Source organism: Eubalaena glacialis, chromosome 2 (assembly GCF_028564815.1).
Source record: "Eubalaena glacialis isolate mEubGla1 chromosome 2, mEubGla1.1.hap2.+ XY, whole genome shotgun sequence".
NCBI lineage: Eukaryota > Metazoa > Chordata > Mammalia > Artiodactyla > Balaenidae > Eubalaena > Eubalaena glacialis.
Window position 1 is genome coordinate 2,222,953 of NC_083717.1, and position 11,528 is coordinate 2,234,480.

Below are 11,528 nucleotides of genomic sequence, written 5' to 3' on the forward strand. Positions count from 1 at the left end.
CCTTTAGCCTTTGTTGTAAAGCTGGTTTGGTGGTGCTGACTTCTCTTAGCTTTTGCTTGTCTGTAAAGGTTTTAATTTCTCCATCAAATCTGAATGAGATCCTTGCTGGGTAGAGTAATCTTGGTTGTAGGTTTTTCCCTTTCATCACTTTAAATATGTCCTGCCACTCCCTTCTGGCTTGCAGAGTTTCTGCTGAAAGATCAGCTGATAACCTCATGGGGATTCCCTTGTATGTTATTTGTTGTTTTTCCCTTGCTGCTTTTAATATTTTTTCTTTGTATTTAATTTTTGATAGTTTGATTAATATGTGTCTTGGCATGTTTCTCCTTGTATTTATCCTGTATGGGACTCTCTGTGCTTCCTGGACTTCATTGACTATTTCCTTTCCCATACTAGGGAACTTTTCAACTATAATCTCTTCAAATATTTTCTCAGTCCCTTTCTTTTTCTCTTCTTCTTCTGGGATCCCCTATAATTCAAATGTTGGTGCATTTGATGTTGTCCCAGAGGTCTCTGAGACTGTCCTCAATTCTTTTCATTATTTTTTCTTTATTCTGCTCTGTGGTAGTTATTTCCACTATTTTATCTTCCAGGTCACTTATCCGTTCTTCTGCCTCAGTTATTCTGCTATTGATTCCTTCTAGAGAATATTTAATTTCATTTATTGTGTTGTTCATCATTGTTTGTTTGCTCTTTAGTTCTTCTAGGTCCTTGTTAAACATTTCTTGTATTTTCTCCATTCTATTTCCAAGATTTTGGATCATCTTTACTATCATTACTCTGAATTCTTTTTCAGGTAGACTGCCTATTTCCTCTTCATTTGTTTGGTCTGGTGGGTTTTTACCTTGCTCCTTCATCTGCTGTGTGTTTCTCTGTCTTCTCATTTTAATTAACTTACTGTGTTTGGGGTCTCCTTTTCACAGGCTGCAGGTTTGTAGTTCCCATTGTTTTTGGTGTCTCCCTCCAGTGGGTAAGGTTGATTCAGTGGGTTGTGTAGGCTTCCTGGTGGAGGGGACTGGTGCCTGTGTTCTGGTGGATGAGGCTGGATCTTGTCTTTCTGATGGGCAGGACCACCTCTGGTGGTGTGTTTTGGGGTGTCTGTGATCTTATTATGATTTTAGGCAGCCCCTCTGCTAATGGGTGGGTTTGTTTTCCTGTCTTGCTAGTTGTTTGGCATGGGGTGTCCAGTACTGTAGCTTGCTGGTCATTGAGTGGAGGTGGGTCTTAGCATTGAGATGGAGATCTCTGGGAGAGCTTTCACCATTCAATATTACGTGGTGCCGGGAGGTCTCTGGTGTACCAATGTCCTGAACTCGGCTCTCCCACCTCAGAGGCACAAGCCTGACATCAGGCTGGTGCACCAAGACCCTGTCAGCCACACCGCTCAGAAGAAAAGGGAGAAGGAAATGAAAGAAAGAAAGGAAAAAAATATTAAAATAAAAATTTTTTTAAATTATTAAAAATTAAAAAAATTAAAACGTAATAAAAAAAGAAAAGAAAGAATGAAGAGAGCAACCAAACCAAAAAACAAATCCACCAATGATAACAAGCGCTAAAAACTATACTTAAAAACAAAAACAAAAACAAAAAACACGGCCAGACAGAACCCTAGGACAAATGGTAAAAGCAAAGCTATACAGATAAAAACCACACAGAAGCATACACATTCTCACAAAAAAGAGAAAAAGGAAAAAAATATATATCTATATATAAAAAATAAAAAGAAGAGAGCAACCAAATCAATAAACAAATCTACCAATGATAATAAACTCTAAATACTAAACTAAGATAAACATAAAACCAGAAACAAATTAGATGCAGAAAGCAAACCCCAAGTCTACAGTTGTTCCCAAAGTCCACTGCCTCAATTTCGGGTTGATTTGTTGTCTATTCAGGTATTCCACAGATGCAGGGTACATCAAGGTGATTGTCGAGATATAATCTGCTGCTCCTGAGGCCGCACAGGGAGATTTTCCTTTCTTTGTTCGCACAGCTCCTGGGGTTCAGCTTTGGATTTGGCGCTGCCTCTGCGTTTAGGTCACCTGAGGGCATCTGTTCTTCACTCAGACAGGATGGGATTAAAGTAGCAGCTGATTAGGGGGCTCTGAATGCGGGGTGAGCCTGCGGCGCCAGAGGCCAGTGTGACATTGCTCCAGCCTGAGGCACGCCATGTGTTCTCCTGGGGAAGTTGTCCCTGGATCACAGGACCCTGGCAGTGGTGGGCTGCACAGCCTCCCAGGAGGGGCGGTGTGGATAGTGACCTGCGCTTGCACACAGGCTTCTTGGTGGCTGCAGCAGCAGCCTTAGCATTTCATGCCCTTCTCTGGAGTCCGCGCTGATAGCCGCAGCTCGCGCCCATCTCTGGAGCTCGTTTAGGTGGTGCTCTGAATCCCCTCTCCTTGTGCACCCCGAAACAATGGTCTCTTGCCTCTTAGGCAGGTCCAGACTTTTTCCCAGTCTCCCTCCCGGCTAGCTGTGGCGCACTAGCCCCCTTCAGGCTGTGTTCACGCAGCCAACCCCAGTCCTTTCCCTGGGGTCTGACCTCTGAAACCGGAGCCTCAGCTCCCAGCCCCCGCCCGCCCCAGCAGGTGAGCAGACAAGCGCCTCGGGCTGGTGAGTGCTGGTCGGCACTGATCCTCTGTACGGGAATCTCTTCACTTTGCCCTCTGCACCTCTGTTGCTGCGCTCTCCTCCGTGGCTCCGAAGCTTCCCCCCTGCCCACCCCCCATCTCCGCCAGTGAAGGGGCTTCCTAGTGTGTGGAAACTTTTCCTCCTTCACAGCTCCCTCCCTGAGGTGCAAGTCCCGTCCCTATTCTTTTGTCTCTGTTTTTTCCTTTTTCTTTTGCCCTACCCAGGTACATGGGGAGTTTCTTGCCTTTTGGGAAGTCTGAGGTCTTCTGCCAGCGTTCAGTAGGTGTTCTGTAGGAGTTGTTCCACATGTAGATGTATTTCTGATGTATTTGTGGGGAGGAAGGTGATCTCTACATCTTACTCCTCTGCCATCTTGAAGGTCTCGATATTTATATATATTCTTTATTGAGGTGTTCCTTCAAATCTTTTGTAATTAAAAAAGTGAGTTGTTTTCTTATTGGGGTTTGAATATTATTTATATATTTTGGATACAAGTTCTTTATCAGGTATATTTTCTTTCAATCTGTAGCTTATCTTTGTGTTATTTTAACAGTATCTTTTAAAGGGCCGAAGTTTTAGATTTTGATGAAGTTCAGTTTATACATTTCTTCTTTTATGGATCATGCTTTTGGAGTCATATCTAATCTTTGCCTAATCCAAGGCAACAGATTTTCTCATTTGTTTTCTTTTAGATGTTTTACATTTTTACATTTTACATCTTGCAGATGTTTTATATTTTAAATTTAGTTTATGTTTCATTCTGAGTTAATTTTTATATGCGGTGTAGAGTATGGATTGAGTACCTTGTTTTGCATGCAGTTATCCATCAAATTGACTTCGTGCCATTGTCCATGAGAGTCATCATTGAACATGGTAGGGTAGGGAACTCCAAAATGCCATCCCTCCCCTGAAATAAGAATTAAGCTGGCAAAATCTTTCAGAATCAACTTTTCTTGAAGTTTGAAATCTAACAAAAAAAAAAAACTTAAAACAATGAGAGGATGCATAATGAAAAGGGAAGCTGCTGAATTTCAGGGAGGGCTCTGTGGCCTTTTAATTCACCTGTTTGCCATTTCTTACTCCTATGCTCGGCAGTGACTATGAAGATAGCAACCCACATACTTAGTTAGCTTCCTGGTGCAGAGGGAGTAATATGGACCCTATTCTCAAATAATTGTGGTTATGTGTCTTGATCCATTTGGTGACTCCCTGAGGAATCAACTCAAGGGCTTGGCTTTCTTTCATCTGCCTCAGAACCTTCTCAGAGACACATGAGATTCCCGGGAAACATTTGTCCAAAGCATTTAGTGACAAATATACTTGCTATAGCTGCCTGGGGGTAAGAGATAACCATTGGGACAAGCAGTAGACACACTGAAAAATTCCAGGAAAGAAGAGACTGGGAAAGGAAATGTATAGGGTTCTAGGGGCTTTGAAAGTCTCTCAGGTACACAGGGAATCTAGAAAGCCACGCACATGCACGGGACTGGAGGCGTGCTCATTCACGACCTGAGAAGATCCTAAGCTTTCACCTCCAACTGACATGTAGGCTCCAGAGAATCAGGAATTGCAGTCATAAGCAGCTTGACTAAGCACTGGAGTGCTTAAACACAGAGCCAATCTGCAAAGACTGGGAGGTGACAGTGATGACAGTGATGACAATGATGATTAGATCAAGTCGTTTAAGGAAATCTCTGTTAAATCACTAGCTGACCAATAAGCTTAAATAACAGAGATTTCAGTGGCCATTAATGACAAAGAATACTGTCTTTACAAATTTATTTTAGAAAAGCCACTAAACAAGCAACTACAACCTCCCTCAAAGTAGCAACAACAAACCCAGAGTTGCCACATTATAATACTCAAAATGTCCAGGTTTCAAAAAATATGATGCTGCATGCAAAGAAACAAAGTATGGCCCATTATTTGGGGAAAAAATAACAGTAACTGTCCCAGAGGAAGCACAGACATTGGACTTACTAGACAAAGACTTTAGAACATCTTAAATATGCCAAGAGATCAAGGATATCATAAGCAAAGAAGTAAAGGAAATAGGGGAATAATGTCTCACCAAGTAGAGCATATCAATAAAGAGACACAAACCATAAAAAGGAGCCAAATAGAAATTTTGAAACTTACAACAATTTAAAAATTCTTTGGGAAAATATAACAATAGATTAGGTAGAAGGAAGGATCAATGAGCTTGAAGGTAGGTGAGTTGAGATCCAGTCTAGAGAGCAGAAAAGAAAATGAAGAAAAGTGGACAGAACCCACAGACTTGTGGGACCTGATCAAGCTTACAACATATGCATAATGGAAATCCAAGCAGAGAAGAGAAAGAAAAGGACAGAAGGAATATTTGAAAAATTAATGGCCTTCACCAAATTTGGTGAAAGATGTGAATCTACAAATGCAAGAAACTCAGGATAAATTCAAAGAGATTCACACCAAGACACATTATAATTAAACCATCGAAGCCAGAGAGAGGCTTGAAAGTGACCCATCATATACAGGAAATCCTGAATAAGATTAACAGCCAATTTTTTATCAGAAATCATGGATGCCAGAGAGTGGATAATATATTGAAAGTCTGGAAGGAAAAGACCTGTCAAACAAGACAGGTATCTGGCAAAAAATACAGGTATCTGGTATTTGTATCTGGCAAAACTATCCTTCAAAACTGAAGGAGAATAGGATTTTGCTGGATGAACAAAAGCTGAGGCAGCCAGTCACCTGGAGACATGCCGTACAAGAAATGCTAAAGGGAACCTTCAGGCTTAAATGAAGGGCATTAGACATAACTCAAAGCCATACGAAAGAATAAAGTACAAGAATGAGGTCAACTATGTAGGTAAATAGAAAAGCCAGAATTACTGTATTTTTCTGATAATTTTTACTTTGTATATGATTTAAGGGACAAATGCATAAAACAGTGATTATAAATCTATGTAATGGACACACAATGTATAAAGATGTACTTTGTGACAATTACAACATAAAGGGGGGACAGAGCTGTGTAATAGCAGAGATTTTTTACACTATTGAAGCTAAATTGGTATTCAAACTAGATTGTTATAGATTTAAGATGTTAATGTTAATCCCTATAAGTAAAAAATATACAGAAATGTAAATTAGAGAATCATAATAGTATTCTAGAACAAATAAACACTAAACAAGACAGTAAACAAGACCTTTACCAGCAATTGCTTTAAATGAAAATAGATTAAACTCTCCAATTAAAAGGCAGAGATGGCAGAAAGGATTAAAAAACAAGATCCAACTGTACACTGTTTGTGCCCCTCTCTCCTCTCCAATGTTCTGCATTGCAGACTATAGTGCCTTGGTCTCCATCCTCTTGATTCAGGAAGTCCTCTTGTCTCTGCCTGGGTCCCCTTCCCAGGGCTGCATCTGGGAAACTCAAGGCAGTGAGCTGGGAAAACCCTCTCTCAGGGCTCACTTCTTTTTTCTTTTATGTCCAAAGTCATGAAAGCTGTTTTTTCATAGTTTGACATTTTAGTTGTTTTAAGTGGGATAGTAAATCTAGTTACTCCATCTTGGCCGGAAGCAGAAGACAGTATTGATTAATTTTTTTAATCTATAAAAGTTTTTAGGGTTATAATTTTTTAATGCTTTAAACTTGGATTTTATTAGTAAACTTTGGTTTTACCAGTTACTCTGTAAACTAGATTTACATTGATAACCTTACAATTATCCATTAAAAAGGTATTTCTTTGGCCTTTTAAAAATCATTTTAATGATGATAAATATGTTAATTCAAAAAAGCATACTAGTTTCTTTTAAGCATACTATAAAAGTGCTTTATACTGATCTTAATCTTTTGGCTTTTCTTCCCCCCTAAGAGTAAGAGGAAAAAAAATAAATTTTGAATGTGTTGACAAGTATCCATTGCCAGTAAGCTATTTTTCATGTCTCAGGAAAATAGTTATTTTATGCACTAGGTCATTGTGGACTTATATTAATTACAGCAGTTACAGGGGTAAAGAAAGAAAGCTTGAGTAGGCATTCTAATTACTGATCTGGAAACAGAACAACTGGAAATGTGGTTCTAAGTTTTCTTTAAGCAATAATGCCTTTTGATCTAAAAACATTAATTTAGATAGCAAGAAACTCCTAAATTTGTATATTTATATCTTTTTTTTAGGTTTATTGAAAATAATTTTGTGAGTCTGTGTCTGTGCTTGGTCTCTTCCTCTGAAAGCTGCTTTAGATTAGAACGCCCTGCTCATTTAAATGAAAGAGGAATTTAGCCTTAAGTGATGAAAAAGTAGAAGTTTCATGACTCACATTGATATGAAAAAAGAATACAAGAATAGTGATGGATATTGTTTTAATTTTGCCAGTACAAGTTGTATTTAACAAGTGATGAATACCAAGATTATATGTACTCTAGATGTAACGCCAGAAAAAATAATGCTTCAAACATACAGTAATAATACTTGGTCCTGAAATGCATCAATAAGCCATTATACCTTTTTGGATATAATATTCATTATGATGCGTGTTTCTTAACATAAATATTAATCTTCAAGGAATTTATACTGTGACTAAGAGAAAATTCCATAGTTAGTCTTGGATAGGAAAAACTTTAGAAATGAATTTAATAGTAATTTTGCTAATAAAAGAGTCGCCACGTAGCGTTTCCATGCAGCAGAGAAGTGGTATTTTGTGCTTTTTGACAGCTTACCATCGTGGCTGGCAGTAAGGCTGGATATCGGTCAGTAGATCAGAATCACAATGTCAGCGCTGGATAAATTAAAGCTATTATTCCAATTTTGATTGGGTGGCTTTAGAATGGGGCAAATCAGACATGTAACAAAAGAATGGCAGTTTGCTTCATTTAGGAGGATCCTGGCACGTCTCTGCCCCCAACCTTGATACTCTCCTGTCTCTTCTTTATTCCTCATATCCAGGAGGAACTATACTCAGAACACATTCTGGGTAGAGAAGGCCGGTCAGCTACTCTGGAGGGCTAGTGGTGTGGTGTCACATTACAAAAGCTATTGAAGATGACCGAAAAAACAAAAGCAAACTTTTGGTAACAAGAAAAAATTTGTGTATTAAAAACGAATTACTTCCCTTTTTCTCTGCTACTAAAGCAGATTGTGCTGCTGTTGAGGACTGGAAACCTTATTCTTAAAAGGGCTGGTGCTCTCTGGAAATGTGAGAGCAAAATGAGGGCTGCAACTTGGCTCCAAAGTAGTGGCTTCCCAGAGATTTCCAGAAACGAATTAAAATGATATTTGTTCTCACATGTGCCCAAACGATTTGGGAGCAATATAGACCTTTGTCATAATGTACATTCTTCCTGCACTGAGGGAAGAAGTCATTCGTTACTGTGTGGAAGAAATGTAGATGAGTTGGGGGAAGTGGCTTATGTCTCTTTCAGATGCTGTTGCCTCCATTTACTCAGATTGCAGGAGCCTGTTATATGAAAAAAACATACATTGCACCATAGTATAAAATGATAATTAGTACCTATGCAACTTCACTGTTCTTTCTGTCTGAAAATATCTTCTGATTCATCTTCAAGCTTATTTCTCATTTTTAGCCAAATGGTTCTTCTTAAAGTCCAAACTAAACATGGAAAGTTGGCCTGATTTATTTACCTCCCTGTATATCTGGAATTTGATACCTTTGTTTTCCCACATCCTCAGGTTCCAGCCCATTGGCGTGTCCTGTGGGCTACTCTCCAGAGCATAGCCCAGCTGTGTCTGCTTTCCACCATCTCCACTGTAAACGCCCTAGCTCAAGCTGCTGTCACTCCTAACTGTTCTCACTTCCAGTATTGATTTTCCCCTCTCCATTTACACACACTAATGGTGTGCGAGGGCTGCCATAACAAAATACCACATACCAGGTGGTTTAGACAACAGAAATCTATTTTCTCACAGTTCTGAAGTCCAAGATCAAGTTGTCACCAGGGCTGGTCTCTGGTGAGGGTTCACTTCCTAGCTTGTAGAAGGCTGCTTTCTCACTGGGTCCTCACATTGTGAAGAGAGAGATCGCTGGTGTTTCTTCCTCTTCTTTTAAGAACAACAGTACTGGGAATTCCCTGGTGGTCCAATGGTTAGGACTCAGCACTTCCACTGCAGGGGGTCCGGGTTCAATCTCTGGTCGGGAAACTAAGATTCTACAAGCTGCGCAGCATGACCAAAAAAACAAGCAAGCAAACAAAAAACCAAAACAATCCTTTCAGATTAGGGTCCCACCCTTATGACATCATTTAACCTTAGTTACCTGCCTAAAGACCCTATCTCCAAATTCCAGATCAAAATGGCTTAACTGATGAATTCTTTCAAACATTTAAGAAATAATACCACTTCTATGCATCCTATTCCAGAAAAGAGAACACTTCACATTCATTTTATACAACCAGCATTACCCTGATACCAAAATCAAAGTCATTATAAGTAAAGAAAGTTACAGACCAACATCTTTTATGAACAGAGATGTAAAATCACTCAACAAAAATGAACACAGTATGACCAAGTTGGGGTTTGTCCTTGGAATGCAAGGGTTGGTTCAATGTTTTTAAAATCGATCAGTATTATTCATTGTTACTAACAGACTAAAGAAGAAAACCATATGATCATCTCAGTAGATGCAGAAAAAGCATTTGCCAAAATTCAACATTGATTTATAATAAAAACTCCTAGTAAATCAGAAATAGCATGGAATTTCCTTAACCTGATGAAGGGCATCTACAAAGTCTTATAGCTAATACCACGCTTGATTGTCAAAGACTGAATGCTTTCTTTATAAGACCTGGAATGGGGCAAGGATATCCCCTTTCACCATTAGCTGGAAGTCCTCTCCAGTACAATAAGGCAAGAAACGGAAATAAAAGGCATACAGATTAAAAAGAAAGTAATACCACTCTCTATTCACAGACAACATGACTGTCTATAAGCAAAATACCAAAAAATCTATTTTAAAAAAAATTCCTAGAACTAATAAGTGAGTTTACCAAGAACACAGGATACAAGGTTAATATATAAAAATCAATTGTATTTCTCTACCCTAGCAATGGGAATTCAACAATTTAAAAAGTGTGCATGTGCTCACACACACACACACACATTTAGATATAAATCCAACAAAGTATGTGCAGGGTATGTGTGCTGAAAACTACAATCACTGATGAAAGAAACCAAGGAAAACAAGTAAATGGAGTCATATACCTTGTTCATGGATTGGAAGAATCAATAGAGTTACATTGTCAATTCTCTTCAAATTGATCTGTAACTCCAATGCAATCCCAGTCAGAATCCCAACAGGAATTTTCTTATAGATATTGACAAACTGACATTTACTTTATATAGAAAGACAAAGGAGCTAGAGGAGTCAAAACAGTTCTGAAATAGAAGGAGAAGTTGGAGGATTCACATTACTTAATTTCAAGACATTTAAAACTACTGTCATTTAAACAGTGTTGAACTGGTGAAAGGATAGAAAAACAAGATCAATGGAACAGAATAGAGAGCCTAGATATAGATCCATCTTTGAAAAAGTGCAAAGGCAGTTAAATAAAGTATAGTCTTTTCAACAAATGATCCTCAGAAAATTGAAGGTTCATATACAAAAAAATGAGTCTTGACCCATAATGCATACCTCATATGAAAATTAACTCAGGATGGATTATTGATCTAAATGTAAAACACAGAAGTATAAAACTTCTAGAAGAAAGCATGTTAGAAAACCTTTATGACCTTGAGTTAGGCAAAGAATTCTTAAATATGTCACAAAAAACATGCTCCATTAAAAAAATAGGTAAATCAGATTTTATCAAAATTGAAAACTTTTTGATCTGCAATGACAGTATTAAGAGGATAAAAAGACAAGCCACGGACTAGGAGAAAATATTTGCAAATCACATATCTGGTGGAAGAATTGTATCCAGAATATATGAAAAATTCTCAAAACTCAACCATAAGAAAACAACTCAATAAAAACCAAATCGACAAAAGATTTGAATGGACACTTCATGAAAGAAGACACACAGTTGCCAGATAAGATGCTCAACATCGTTAGTCTTTAGGGAAATGCAAAAGAAAATATAAATGAGATACCACTACTCATTGATTAAAATTACTTATTTTTAAAAATCAGACAGTACCCAGTGCTGGCCAAGGTAGGAGGAAGTGGAACTCTCGTACATTGCTGGTGGGAATGCAAAATGGTACAGTGACTTTGAAAATCAATTTGGTAGTTTCTTAACAAAGTTAATCATATACTTGCCAGCAATTCCATTCCTATGTAGTTACCCAAGAGAAATATAAACTGTGTTCACACAAAAATCTTTATGTGAATGTTTAAAGATTCACATAAAAAGCAGCTTTATTTATAATCATGGTTCATGAAATTTAACTGAAGAGGTGGTATTTGGGCTGAATGTGTAGTGAAAAGACTGGGCACCACAAAACTGTTGCAGATGCAGCAGGAAAAGTCTAGAGTAGCACTCAGCACTATACAGTAGAAGTATAATGTGAGCCACAAGTATAAGCCACACATGTAATTTAAATTTTTTAGAAGCCACGTTCAAATGTAAAAAGAAAGCTATTAAACTAATCTTAATAATATATTTTGGTTAGCACAATATATCAAAAATAGTCATTTCAACACTTAACCTCTATTAAAACATTGACATAATATACATTTTTTTGCACCAGGATTTGAAATCCCGTGTGTGTTTTACCCGTACAGCATATCTCAATTTAGACCAGCCACATTTCAAGTGCTCAATAGCTATGTGTGGTCAGTGGCTGCCATGTAGGACACCACAGTTTCTACTGGAACTTCAAAGTCATTCTTGCTGGAAGAAAATGTAGACCAGAACAGTGCATCTCAAACTAGCTCTGGTGTAGGACCGATGCTTG